The 13,045-nt window shown below is 40.8% G+C and overlaps 1 long non-coding RNA gene across 1 annotated transcript in view; it reads right to left on the bottom strand.

Annotated features, from left to right (window-relative positions):
- The window catches only part of LOC139069671 (uncharacterized), a 183,605-nt gene extending 176,488 nt beyond the window's left edge, over positions 1-7,117 (bottom strand). Inside the window, exon 1 of the long non-coding RNA XR_011520360.1 lies at positions 6,792-7,117. This is a non-coding gene — a long non-coding RNA (uncharacterized lncRNA). The remainder of the gene's footprint in view (positions 1-6,791) is intronic.
- Positions 7,118-13,045: the final 5,928 nt, after the last annotated feature.

Genomic DNA, 13,045 nt, shown 5'->3' with positions numbered 1-13,045 from the left:
TGCCTGCTGGGGTGAATTTGTCTTCCCATTACAATTAGAACCAAGGCTTTTCTGTCTACGAGCCAACCAGCAAGGGCACTCAGGGATGGTTGAGTCAATATGCCTTCACTGCACTTTAATACAGAGAAGCAGAGTGATTGACAAGTCATTTCAGCAGGGCTTGATTCCCAGATTTCCATCCCAACTCCTGGAGCAGTCTCTTATGGAAGTAAATGATGTGAAATGGCTGCTTTAACCAGCCTCAGACACATTTTTGAGAACTTGCAGAGCGAAAGGCAAAATCGAGTCTTTAGCTGTCCCAGTGGTGGGAATTAGAAGTCCAGGTTTACAGACGTTACAGGCAAAATAGAAAATAACATGCTATAAACAACTTTTTTTTCAGTAGTACTTTATTTAAGTCATTCAGTATTTCCAAACCAATAGCTAATGCCGATTAATGACTGACATAACACTGCATAAAAACAGATTTCCTGAGGCTGACTGCTAATTAATGTGACAGGATGATTTCCAAAAAGAACTGTACAGTTCTTGGCACTAAGTTTTCAAGGTCAGCTTTACTCATTTTTAATACATCTGCAGAGGTCTTTAGTAGAAATGAATGCCTTGTAATTCATCCTCTGGGGGGGAAAAGCTCTGGTGCGCCTATTTCAAGATGGAGAATTTAGCCGGAGGAGAAAGTGGCAGATCAAAACAGGATTTGGTCTCTTATTTCCAGATATTTGGACATCTTGCCTCTGATCGGCCAACAGCAGCACAAATCTTTTACTGACTTAGTTTGCTTTGCAACAGTGACGATTTATCTCAACAAACACAACTTAACACAAGCCTGGAGGAGTTCTGCCGTGTGGTGAAGTTGCTAATGCTAATGGTTAGCTTCTACTAGTTGAAACATTCTTGGCTGTTTCCTGGACATTAAACCAACAACAGTCTTCCCCATTGTGAGTCATGATGGATGAGTTAATTCATGTTAAGTGAAAGTGTGGCATAGTTTTCTATCAGAAGTGTAGGAGACTATTTTCATGTTGAGCCTGCATGACAAAGTCAGAGTGACCCATAATAATAATTAAAAAAAATCATTATAAAACTTTTTTTTGATTAAGTTGAACTTTAACCTTTCATCTTTTTTCACCAGTAACCAGTAGATGAACCTCCTACTAGTTAACAGCAATATCTCTACATGACATAGGGACAGCAGCTCAGGAGGTACAGGGGGTTGTCCAGTAATCAGAAGGTTGCAGGTTTGATCCCAGCTCAGACCAGAGAATGCTGCCGTTGTGTCCTTGGGCAAGACACTTAGCCCGCTTTGCTTGCTGGTGGTGCTCGGAGGAACCGTGGCACCAGTGTTCGGCAGTGCGCCCCAGGACAGCTGAAGCTACATTGTAGTCCATCACCAGTGCATGAATGAGTGACTGAGGGGGGTTGCAGAACCCTAAGAAGGTGCTGTGTAAGTACAGGCCATTTACCAAGGCTTATGTTGTTCTTTTCTGGCACAATGTTTTTAATATTTTGAGATATTTCTGTTAGAATTTGTGGACATGTGTTCGGAAAAGTCCTTCAAATGTTCCTTTAGACTACAGTCAGTTTCCCCGTGCGTTACATTCTTTCTACCAGCAAAGCTGAAATTGAAATCGTGTTTACAACACCTGACACGAAGTACGCTGAAGCACACTTGATGATTTGACCACTGAATGAAAGCATGAACCCACTCCTTGAATGCACTCCATTTAGCACAACACTGGAAATGGTTACTATGAGATGTAGAGAGAGGGTGTTTTTGTACAATTGAGAGGATGGTGCAAAACGACGTCCATCAGTTCCCTACCCACAGCCATGACAATGCACTGCAATTTAATCAAAAGCCACCTGATTCACTGCTTGAGCTTCACTTCATTTATATCCTTTTCATAGTCAAACATGCTGTCAGGATGTTTTTCTGGGTCATACGCTGTGCGACTTGTCAAGATAAAAAAGATAAGTGTGTTCAGAAAAACATAATGCAATCCAGATTAAAGAAAATCTCTTTTCTGTGTGTGAATGTTGAGGATCTGGGAGAAAGGTCAACATGTTAGATAGATAATAACCTGGAGTGTTAACACCAGAAAGCATCTTTGGGATCATCTTTCTAAAGTTCTAGAGTCACAAGTCGTTCTTTTGGGACACTAAAGCTTGTTTCGTGTTTTGGTTGCAGCTCACTGATGAGAAGAGACACGCCACAGACAGGCAGCATTGTGGAAGCAGCTGAGTGACAACGGTGTTGTTGGTTTTAGTGGATTTCTGCACATTCTGTACCCCACTTTCACACACAGCTAGCTCTGCTGCCAGCTGAAAGTCATACCTCGTACTTTAGCACGTGTCACCTAAGTGATGTGGTGGCGCACGAGCGTTGCTAAAGAGGTGATGTGTGAAAGTAGCTTCAAACATGGCCGTGCACTGATGCCCGCATCTCACCTGTTTGAATGAATGATTCTGCTGGTAAAAAATGGGAAAAGCTCCCAAAGACAGTTGTATTCTGATTGTTCTCATAGGGCAGGGATGGGGAACCCTGGTCCTGGGGAGCCACTATCCAGCATGTTTTAGTTGTTTCTCTACTTTAACACAGTTGATTCACCTGTTCAGAAGCTCATCAGGCCCTGTAGAAGCCTGTTAATACCCTGCTGATTAAAATCAGGTGTGTTGAAGCACTCTAATGTGCTGGATAGCGGCTCTCTCGTATCAATAGAATGCCTTCATTCTGGATGTAGATTGTTTATGTTTTTAAGAAAATCTTATTTGCTATAGTTACTCTAAAGTTTGTTTAGTGAAATATATTGGAGTTTTATTTTCTGAAAATGAGGCAAAGTATTCTCCTTTGACAAAACACTTGCACTAATTTCTCCTATTTTATATAAATGAAGGAGAGACAAAATTCAAATTTTGTTTCAGTTTAAATTTGTTCCATCTTTTAAAAAAATAAAAGCATTACTAACAGGGACAACAACGCTTGTTTGGTCTATTGTTGTTCCTAATTTAGAGGCAATGCTTCACCTGCCACTAAACACCTGGGGTCTCATTTATCAAACATTGTGTAGAATCCTTACTAAAACCGTACTTAAGCTCAGCAAAAAAAAAAAGTACTTACGCCTAGCAGGTTTGTGATCTATCAAACATGGAGTACGCACAACTGCACGCAATCTCCGCTTCATAAATCAGAGACTAACAAGACTGCTCCTCAGCTGCATTTTAGTCACCACCAGGGCCGTGCAGAGACCTTTGACGGGGCGGGTGCTCAAAGTAAAAAAAGGGGCACTTATAGAGCAATCCAATAAGTTAGAAAATTCAGATAATGAGACCCTTGGGTTCAAACAACATAATAAAAATATTTAAATAAGTGTCATTAGTGTTAATGTTAGTTCATAAATAATAGTTTTAGTTTTTAAAGCTGACTTGTATCTAGAGATGTTACAACCACATTTTTGCCCCTGATCCGAGTCCAAGTTGTTTGATTTTTGATTATCTTCCAATACCGAGTCCTGTTCTGATACCAGGTGGTGATGCAACGCATTATAAAAGAAGAAAGAAGTCGTCCTTCTGTCTGTATTTGTCATTTTGTTATTTTAGCCTGAAAAGGTCACTCATTCAGGAAGTACATTCAACAGAAATCAAGATACTGTATTGCTATTGCACAGGTGTACAACCAAAGATATTTTGTGCTTACTAAAGACAGCTCTAGTAAGAGGTAGTAAAATATATGCAACCACAGAGACTTATCCATTGTGATCTACGGCTATGTTAGCTGAGATCTTTTTCCTGTTAGTAGGAAATTCTTGATCCCATTCCATGATCTCACTGAACTTAACACTAAACATGAGAGCTCTGCTACCAACCTAACAACACCCTTTACACAAAGGCACCATCATCACATACGTGGCAGGAGTCTCAGAGAAACTTAGAAGAATCTTCTCCAAACACAACATCCCGGTAAACTTCAACCCAACAACACCCTCAGACAGAAACTGGTCCATCCAGAAGACAAAACACCCAAACAGAAGCTCAGTGGGGTCGTTTATGCAGTCCAGTGTAGGAGCACTGTCCAGATGTTTACATTAGAGAAACTAAACAACAATTACACAAGAACATAACACAACACAGGAGAGCCACCTCTTCAGGTCAAAACTCTGCAGTCCACCTTCACCTGAAGGACAAGGGACACACCTTTGAAGATGACAAAGTCCACATTCTGGACAGAGAAGATAGATGATTTGAGAGAGGAGTAAAATAAGCTATCTATGTCAAAACGTGAAAACCCCACTTTAAATAGGGGCGGGGCTTAGATTTCACCTTTCCAGAACCAATAATGCAGCTTTGGTTAAGGTCAAGGTCAATTTTACTTACAGAGCGCATTTACAGCAGCAAAGCTACACCAAAGCGCTGTACAAGGTAAAACAAAAAAAGATACAACAAATCAACAATAAAAACCTAAAATAAGATGAGCACACAACAGTCACAATCTATGATAAAAACTGTTATAAACTATTAAGATGCTCAAGTCAACCTGCATTAAAAGCCAAATCAAAAATTGCATCTTAAGAAGGGATTTAAAATGGTCTAGATTCTGTGTGGTCCTGATGTTGAGAGGTAGCTTGTTCCACAGTTTGGGCCCAACCACAGAGAACGCTCTGTTGCAGCGAGTCTTGTGGCGGGTTTTTGGAACTGTTAGAAGAGCTTGAGAGCTGGACCTCATGGTTCTGGCAGGGACGTAAGCGGACAGCAGCTCAGAGATGTAAACTGGGGCCAGGCCATGAAGGGATTTAAAAACAAAAAGTAAAATTTTGAAACGGATCCTGTAAGAGACAGGAAGCCAATGGAGAGAGGCCAGAACCGGGGTTATGTGATCCCGCTTGCTGGTTCCAGTCAGCAAGCGGGCCGCTGCATTTTGGACCAGCTGAAGTCGGTGTGGGGAGGACTGGTCCAGGCCAGAATACAGGGAGTCGCAGTAGTCCAATCGGCAAGACCGAACAGGTGGATGACATGTTCGAGGACATTAGCAGGAAGGTATGGCTTCACCTTTGCTATCTGCCTTAAATGATAAAAACCTGATTGGACCACTGCACTCACCTGTCTGTAAAGATTACAAGAACCGTCTAAAAACACACCAAGGTTTTTAACACAGGCTTTTAGAAAACCAGAACAAGGACCAAGAGGACCAACAGCGTTGTTTAAAAGATTAGAACTTTTTTTGAATCTCATTCAGTTTCAGTCTAGGTCACATCTTCCTGCATCTAATCAACACGATGACTCACCATCAATAGAGGCTAACGACTCATCAGGAGATGGAGAGGCGGGGTACTCAGAGTAGTTTCTGCTCTTTAAATAACAACAGACAGCTACAGCTTATGAGCTTGACTCTCCCATATTCCAGTTAGAACTGACAAAGCTCCTCAGAGGAGAAGTGAAATGTTTTAAAGAAACCAAAGAAGTCCAGTTTCCTTCATCTGAACTCTTTGGAGTAATAATCAATAATAAAAAATACTTAATAAAGTAATAAAATGTATATAATTATGCTCACATTCACTTTTACCATCTCTTTGTGGGAGGCGGAAAATTTATCACGTTTAACCCTCTTATGACCATAAATATAACAAGTATTTTTTTTGTTTATGGCTTTAAAATTGTAATAAAAGTGTAAAATGTTTGTAACTCTACTCCTTTTTTCAGAACAACCTCAGCTTTCAGTGTCTGGTTTGTATTTAGTGTTTATGTTTATTAAAGTCTGTAAAACTGCAGCTTAAATGAAAAAAAAAACAGATTTGAATTTTCTTTACATTTATTACTAAACAGGAACTTCAAAATGACTTGAGCAAACTATGTCAAAAGAACTACCGGTATTTAAATTCAGAACTGTGTTGCAAACACTCAGAAAACAGTGTGACACCTGACCTCATGTTAACCAGTTTAATGACTGCAGCCTGTCTGTGACCACAGGTCTACGCTCTGGTCCAGAGAACGGGATACAGTAAAATAAATACTAGGTATCATAAAATAACACCCACAGGCTACTTCACAGCTGTAGCTACATTTCTACCAGCATTATGAAGATCAATAAGCAGATAAAAGGTTAAATGTAAATATTTCATTACAAAAAGTCAACTAATAAAATTCTGCACTGATAACATTATATTTTCAGCTAAATAAATATTTATTGTACATATAAATAATGCTGGAATGAAGCTGAATCATTTAGTAAACAGTTGAGTGTTCAAATAAAAACCAGTGTGACTTTAATCTGTCCCTCCTCATGTCACCATCTACAGAAACAGCCTTCTGGGACACCTGACCAACCAGGTGGATTTTATTTGTGGCGTTTTCATAACTTTATAAAAGCTGCTGATGAAGATGATCAGATCATCTCCTCCTTTCGGTTCTCGCCCTCCCGTCGCGGTTCGCTACGTTTCTTTCTGTGACGTTGCAAAGCTGGTTTCCTTCTAACAGCGATTTTTGGAGTAACATGAATAACATCATGTAATACCTCGTTGGAAAGCTCGTTTTATGTACTTTTAGAAACCGTTTGAATTATTTTTATTCGATTAGTAATTCAGAAGTTATGACCCGGAGAATCTAGAGTGAGACATTGATTCTTTGAGTTTCTGCAACACTTCAGGAGAAGTCTCTCTCGTGTCTCATTTTCTGTCCCAGACATGCAGCTACCTGTCTCTGCTCCACACACACTAACCACGGACTCAAACGTACGTAAACAAAAGCTCTGATATTAAAATCTATCCAGCTGACGTGAAGCAGGCAGAAAAAAAACTTACAGGTAGATGAACGCAGACTCCTGTCCGCAGGGAAAACACCGGTCTGTCGTCTCAACAAGGTAGAGCGACAGTAAGGACAACCAATCACTCGTTAGTATGACGCGGCAGAGCCAATCAGTGAGTTTGTAGGCGGGTCTAAGGGAAAATAGCCTTCAGCTTGAGACGGCTGCCTCCGCATGGTCCTAGTGCCCGAAAGTAACACAGTATAACAGTTTTGTACGGTAAAATCTGACGAACGACCGGAAAAAGGGCACTTTGGGCACTTCGGACAAAAGGGGCAGGGTCTCAAGCACCCTCCGCACCCCCCTCTGCACGTGCCTGGTCACCACGCCCACTTACTGCCATAAACAGTCAATGCAAAGTGCCTTGTGGATCTCATGCATAAACATAAGCCGGCTGTTGCAGCGCTCCGCCAATGACGATGGCGACCGTAGATCAAAGCAGACCAAGGAAGCGCTATTTCACAGAAGCAGAAATTGAGGTACCTGTAGGTGAGGTGGAGAAATGAAAGCAAGTGCTTTTGCAAAACAAATAAGAGAAAAATCCGGAGTGGCACAGTGCTGCTGAAGCCGTCAATGCTGAGTTCTTCAGAGAGATCTGTGGGGGATATAAAAAAAAGATCCGATCAGAATTCGATCCCCAGACTCCCAGGTGAAAGTCATGCACGTTAACCAGTCAGCCAAACAGAGATCTCCCTTGTTCGAGCAGCCAGGGTGCATGATCAATCGGGTCACAGTGACAGGACACACACTGTCACAGACGCATGATATTCTGTCTCAATCTGTCCCCCTGCTGATTTCTGCATTCCGTATTCTGGCTTCAGGCGGTGTGTGTGTGTGTGTGTGTGTGTGTGTGTGTGTGTGTGTGTGTGTGTGTGTGTGTGTGTGTGTGTGTGTGTGTGTGTGTGTGTGTGTGTGCGTGCGCGCGCACGTGTGTGTGTGTGTGTGTGTGAGCCCGCGTGTGTGTGAGTGTGGGGGGTCTTGTTCTGTGTGAAAACTAAGCAGTACAAGTGACAATGCTGCAGGATTTCATAATTTTCAATTCAATTCAAAAATACTTTATTAATCCCAGAGGGAAATTGATTGCTGTAGTAGCTCAGAATAATAATAATAATCAAGTGATCAAAGAGTTGTTGTATATTACAATGGCTGTTGGCAGGAAGGATCTCCAGTAGCGGTCAGTGTTGCAGCGAAACTGAAGAAGCCTCTGACTGAAGACACTCTTCCGTTGTCGGACAGTCTTGTGAAGAGAATGCTCAGGGTTGTCCATCATTTTCTTGATTCAGAGCTACTCCAACATGCAGCCACCCAGAGCAGCGCTGTTCCAGAATATATCCCTTTATCCTTCTCAGCAGCAGCGCTGCAGGTGCTCTCCATGTCCAAAATGTGCGTAAGCCAGGTCCTTAGTCAACTTAAAGTTGCGCACATTTTTCCACTAAGTTTTCTTTCATAAATCCCAAAGTTTGCATGGAAAGTTGCTTACGCAGTTTTCCGACCCCATTTTATGCGTAAACAAGCTTGATAAATAAGGCCACCAGATCTGATAAAGTCATCATGTGTTAAAAGTGTTTTCTGATTTAAAACCCTCGCTGCTGCTTTGCTAAGTAGAGGGGCTGGCAGAGATTACTATGCTAAACACCTTATGTGTGTAAATAGAAACACACAATTTTGATTAAGTGAGACAGATGGAAGGATCAGAGTCAGCGTCCAGATGATGGCAAAGACAGATGATGATGAAAAAGATGGAACACCAGTTTCCCAATCAAGAAAGCTTCCAAAAGTGTGTGTGTGTGTGTGTGTGTGTGTGTGTGTGTGTGTGTGTGTGTGTGTGTGTGTGTGTGTGTGTGTGTGTGTGTGTGTGTGTGTGTGTGTGTGTGTGTGTGTGTGTGTGTGTGTGTGTGTGTGTGTTTCTAATAAATCAGTTCCTTCCTCCTCTGTTGTGGTTGATTTGAGCACATTTATTACAACATCTTTAAAAGTGCTACAGTTTCATCGAATAAAGTAAACCATAACAAAAGAATGTCATTTTGAACAATCTTTTCTATATCATCTGAATAACAACCTCTTCTGTATCAACAGGGGGGAAGTATTTATAGGTGTGTTTTTTTTACTGTACTGAATCCGTAATGGAATTCGCTATCGGTGGTAAAACTCTAACAACTTCTCCACATCAAATATTTATCAAACGTGGCACTTTAGGCTGAATCGGTCTTTTCATCTTCAACAATCAGGGGTTCCGTGGATCTGAAAAATGCAAACTCGAGTGTTACTGTAGCCAAGTTTAAATGAATTACCGTAGAGCCGTTGTGGCAGATCACTTATCAGAAACCTTGAAACTGAACCAAAAGCTTGTTTCCTCACCTCCTCCCACAAAGACTCAAGAAATCACTCAATATTTTATAAAGAAAATGTTACATGGGATTGAAACTGAGGAGTTTGCCTTTTGAAAGGACCGAGAAGCCAAAAGCAGCTCAGGATCTGCACATCTAGACCTCCATCTGTCATCGTCTATCTGTCTTTCATTGTAACTGAACTTGGCTGTTCTCCCAGCAGGCGGTGGGCGCACATGGAGGCGATTCGATGTAGCCTTTTCAAGTCTGAGCTCGCTGATGAGCTCCCTACCCAGGTTCGGCCCCGGGAGGGTGCTCCAGTCTTGTTGTGGTTGTCCTTTTACGTCCCAGACAGCATACATGGGTGCTCAAAGAATTTAGAGACAGGGGTTTCCCCTTGGACCTCTCATCCCCCATGTCTCAACTTTCAAAATGTAGTGGACAGTGAATGAATAAGCGCACAAACTTGCTTTTTTTATCTCAAATAAAAGTTGCAAACTGACCACCTTTAATGGAATTAGGTGACATGAAATCATAAATTAGCAGAGATATATAAAATCCATCCAGGGGTACAAGCTCCTTTTGTTGGCCTCCTCTGAAGGTCACAGAACAACAAGATTAAAGGTGTGTCAGCCTGCAGCTCTAAACGCATGGCGATGAATGCAAGCGAAGGAAATGAGCGGCCGACGAGGGAGGAAAAATGGGATGCTGCGCGCGATAGTGTGGAAGAGCCGGAACAATGAAGTGAAACGTAGGAGCGATACCGGGAGTGTGGTGAGACATTTAGGGAGGAGACGACCCTGTGATGACGGGTGAAGAAGGAAGTGATGGATAAGACAGAAAGGGGTTGGGGGTGGGGGAGAGAAAGAGAAGAGGCAGAATAGGGGAGAGCAATTGTGCGGTTCTTGACACCTCCACAGAAAACACCATGGCAAGCTGTCAATCACAGAAGTTCGCTTGATTGATTTTCTCCTCTTTTCAATCAGCATTTCACTGTGCGTCCTTCTCCTGCCTCCAAATCCACACCGATGCAAACATCTACCTTTTCTTTCCTTTCTTTTTTTTTATGCTACATGTCAGGACCAAACTGTTACTGTCAAGCCGGCCTTCCTACAGCTGAAAGCAATCAACAAATTAGGTGAGAAATTGAAAATTTGTTCTTGTCATAACATACAAGAGAAAATTTGGAGCATTTTTTTTACACAAGACATTCAAAGTGTATAGCTCCAGAGCTCTGGAGCAGCACCTGTATTAAGCAGCCTTGTATTGCTGTGAAATAAATGTTATACGCTAATAATAAAAAAAAAGCTAATTTGTTGCAAAATAACTCTTTATTCTTAATCTGCACACTTAACAGGTTACATATTTGTCCTTTTCTATGATAGTTTGTGTAATTATAGGGGCAGTGTATTTATTATTAACTGTTGGGTGAAAGTCATCTGAAACAAGCAAAACCATCTAGCTCAGATGTGGTCATTTAATGCGGAGCTTATTGTGGATGTTTTAGCAGAAGCTTTGGGTGCTTTAATAAAGCGCTCCACATATCGTCAGGCGTCAACGTAATCACTGCCTCATATTATGCCGTCATGACTGGAATGCTAATGAGAACGTACCCTGATTATTATTATTCCTCCTGTAAAAGGTAGCTCTGCAGCTGTACAGCAAACAAGTTCCATAGCTGTAGATTTTCTTAAAGGTATGGAACACTCGTATAGTCAATACATTTGCAGTGGTCTCTCGTAGGAACGAATGCCTTGCAAGTCATACTCAGAGGCAAAAAAAAAATAAAAGCCCAGAAGCACTTGTATCAGCATGGAGGGGTCAGCTGTGAGAACACGACAGGATTTAGAGTTCTATTTCCTGATATTTGGACATCTCTACGGTGCCCGTCTGGAGACATTGAGGAAAAAAAATAACTCGTGGCGACGAGATAATTAGTGCGTGGGAAAGACTTATTAATGTATTCTCACGTGTCATTGATGCGTGGCCACGAGATACTAAATTACGCATTAATAACTCGTTCCCACGCCTTAACGAGTTATTAATGCGTAATTAAGTATCTCGTGGCCACGCATTAATGACACGTTCCCACGCATTAAGTATCTCGTGGCCACGTGTTTTTTTTTTTTTTTTTTTTGCTCAGTGCCACCAGACGGGCACCGTACATCTCACATCTGATTAGATGACAGCAACACAGCTCCACCACTGACTCCATTTGCTCGGCAACGTTGATGTTTTATCTCCACAAATGACACAGGCCTGAAGGAGTTCTGCTGTGTGGTGGAGTTGCTAATGCTAATGGTTAGCTTCTACTAGCCAAGACGTTATCTGTTGTTTGCTAGATGCTAAACCAACAGCAGCCTTCCCTGTTGTGAGTCAAGATGGACGAGTTCATGAATGTTAAGTGAAAATGTGACGTAGATCTATCAGGCTTTCCAAATTCGGGAGTTTCACCATCTATGTTCTATCAGAAGCTAATGCAGAAGATAGGTTTAGGAGACTGTTTTCATGCTCAGCCTCCATGAAAAACTAAGAGTGACTGATTATAATCATAAATAATTATTTAAAAATGTTTTTTCAGAGTTCCACGCCTTTAGGGTGTTTTTTTCTTCTTTTACTTGTTTGCTGAGTGTGTCACCAGATCCTTAACGGGATTCGCTGGGAATTTTGAACTGCAAGTATAGCATTTAACAAACATGTAAAGCAAAAATTCTGTAAATGAATATAAAATAATTAATTTGTATGTTAATTCTGTGCTTATCTTCGTTCTTCATTTTATTCTATTAATGAATCCAACTGTCTCCTCTCAGTAATCACCTATCCACACTTAAACAGCCCTTTGGTTTCATTTGCCCCTTTTTACAGATCCTGCTGCTCACGTCTCCAGCTTTTACTGGTTGTCTCCTTGTGCGTTTGCCTCCATGTTTTTTTGTGTGCCTTGTTTCTTCACAGTTCTTCAGTTTTGTTCTTGACATGTGCTTCTATTAGTTTTCTAGGTTGTTTTGCTGCCCTTTCTTCTGTCGCTCAAGTCTCAGGTGTGAGTTTCTGTCCCCAACTTTTTGGCTGATGAGATGGAAGGAGTTAGCAGCTATTCAGAAAGTTTTGTTTTTAAATTTCCTTTTAAAGATGTTTAATTTACTAAAAAGTTCCAATAGATATGTATCATTTACAGAGGAAAGTTGCTTGTTAATTAGACTATAAACAGGTGAACATGTGATATGGAAACATGCCATACTTCAGTAATACACGTTCAAATCCAGCAATTATGTATTCCAGGTCTTTGTGACCCTTAGCAGAATCAGTCAAATGCAGTAAATGGGTAAACGGTTTTCTCTGTACATTTATTTTTAAAACGCGTCTCCCTCTTTTGGAAGCAAAAAAACAAGCTGAGCAAACAGTTGTCTTCCTTTTTCTATCCACTCGTAAAAAGAAATGTAATACTCTAAGCTGTGCTCTTTCCTGTTCTTGCGTTGTTTTCTTTTATTCTTTAAATATAAAATGATTGAACAGCTATTTATTAATGTTAAACAGACTACATATAAAAAGCAGAAGACATTTATAATAAAACTACCCCTTGACTGACAGGTGGCACTGAAGCAGAATTTGGTCTCGATTTGAAACGTGCGCTGAATTTATCTAAAACATATTAGTAATTGTACAAAATTTAAATTTTTTTATCAATGAACAGGAATGCTTGAAAAAACAAATGTTTCATTAGTACTTTAAAATAAATCACATTATGTGAAATTGATATTACATTATAACCCTGATCACTCCAAATGTATATAAAGAGATAAAAAGTCTATTTTTTGTCGCTTTTCTTTCTTGGTGTGAATGTTAAAAGGTCAAAAATTGATAACTGCTCACAAAAAAGGCTCTGATTAGGAATTGATTCAAATCTATCCAGCTAAACAGCTTCATTAAA

This window comes from Nothobranchius furzeri, chromosome 4 (assembly GCF_043380555.1).
Source record: "Nothobranchius furzeri strain GRZ-AD chromosome 4, NfurGRZ-RIMD1, whole genome shotgun sequence".
Lineage (NCBI taxonomy): Eukaryota > Metazoa > Chordata > Actinopteri > Cyprinodontiformes > Nothobranchiidae > Nothobranchius > Nothobranchius furzeri.
Note: the sequence above shows the minus strand (reverse complement) of the source record. Positions and strands in the feature narration are given on the sequence as shown.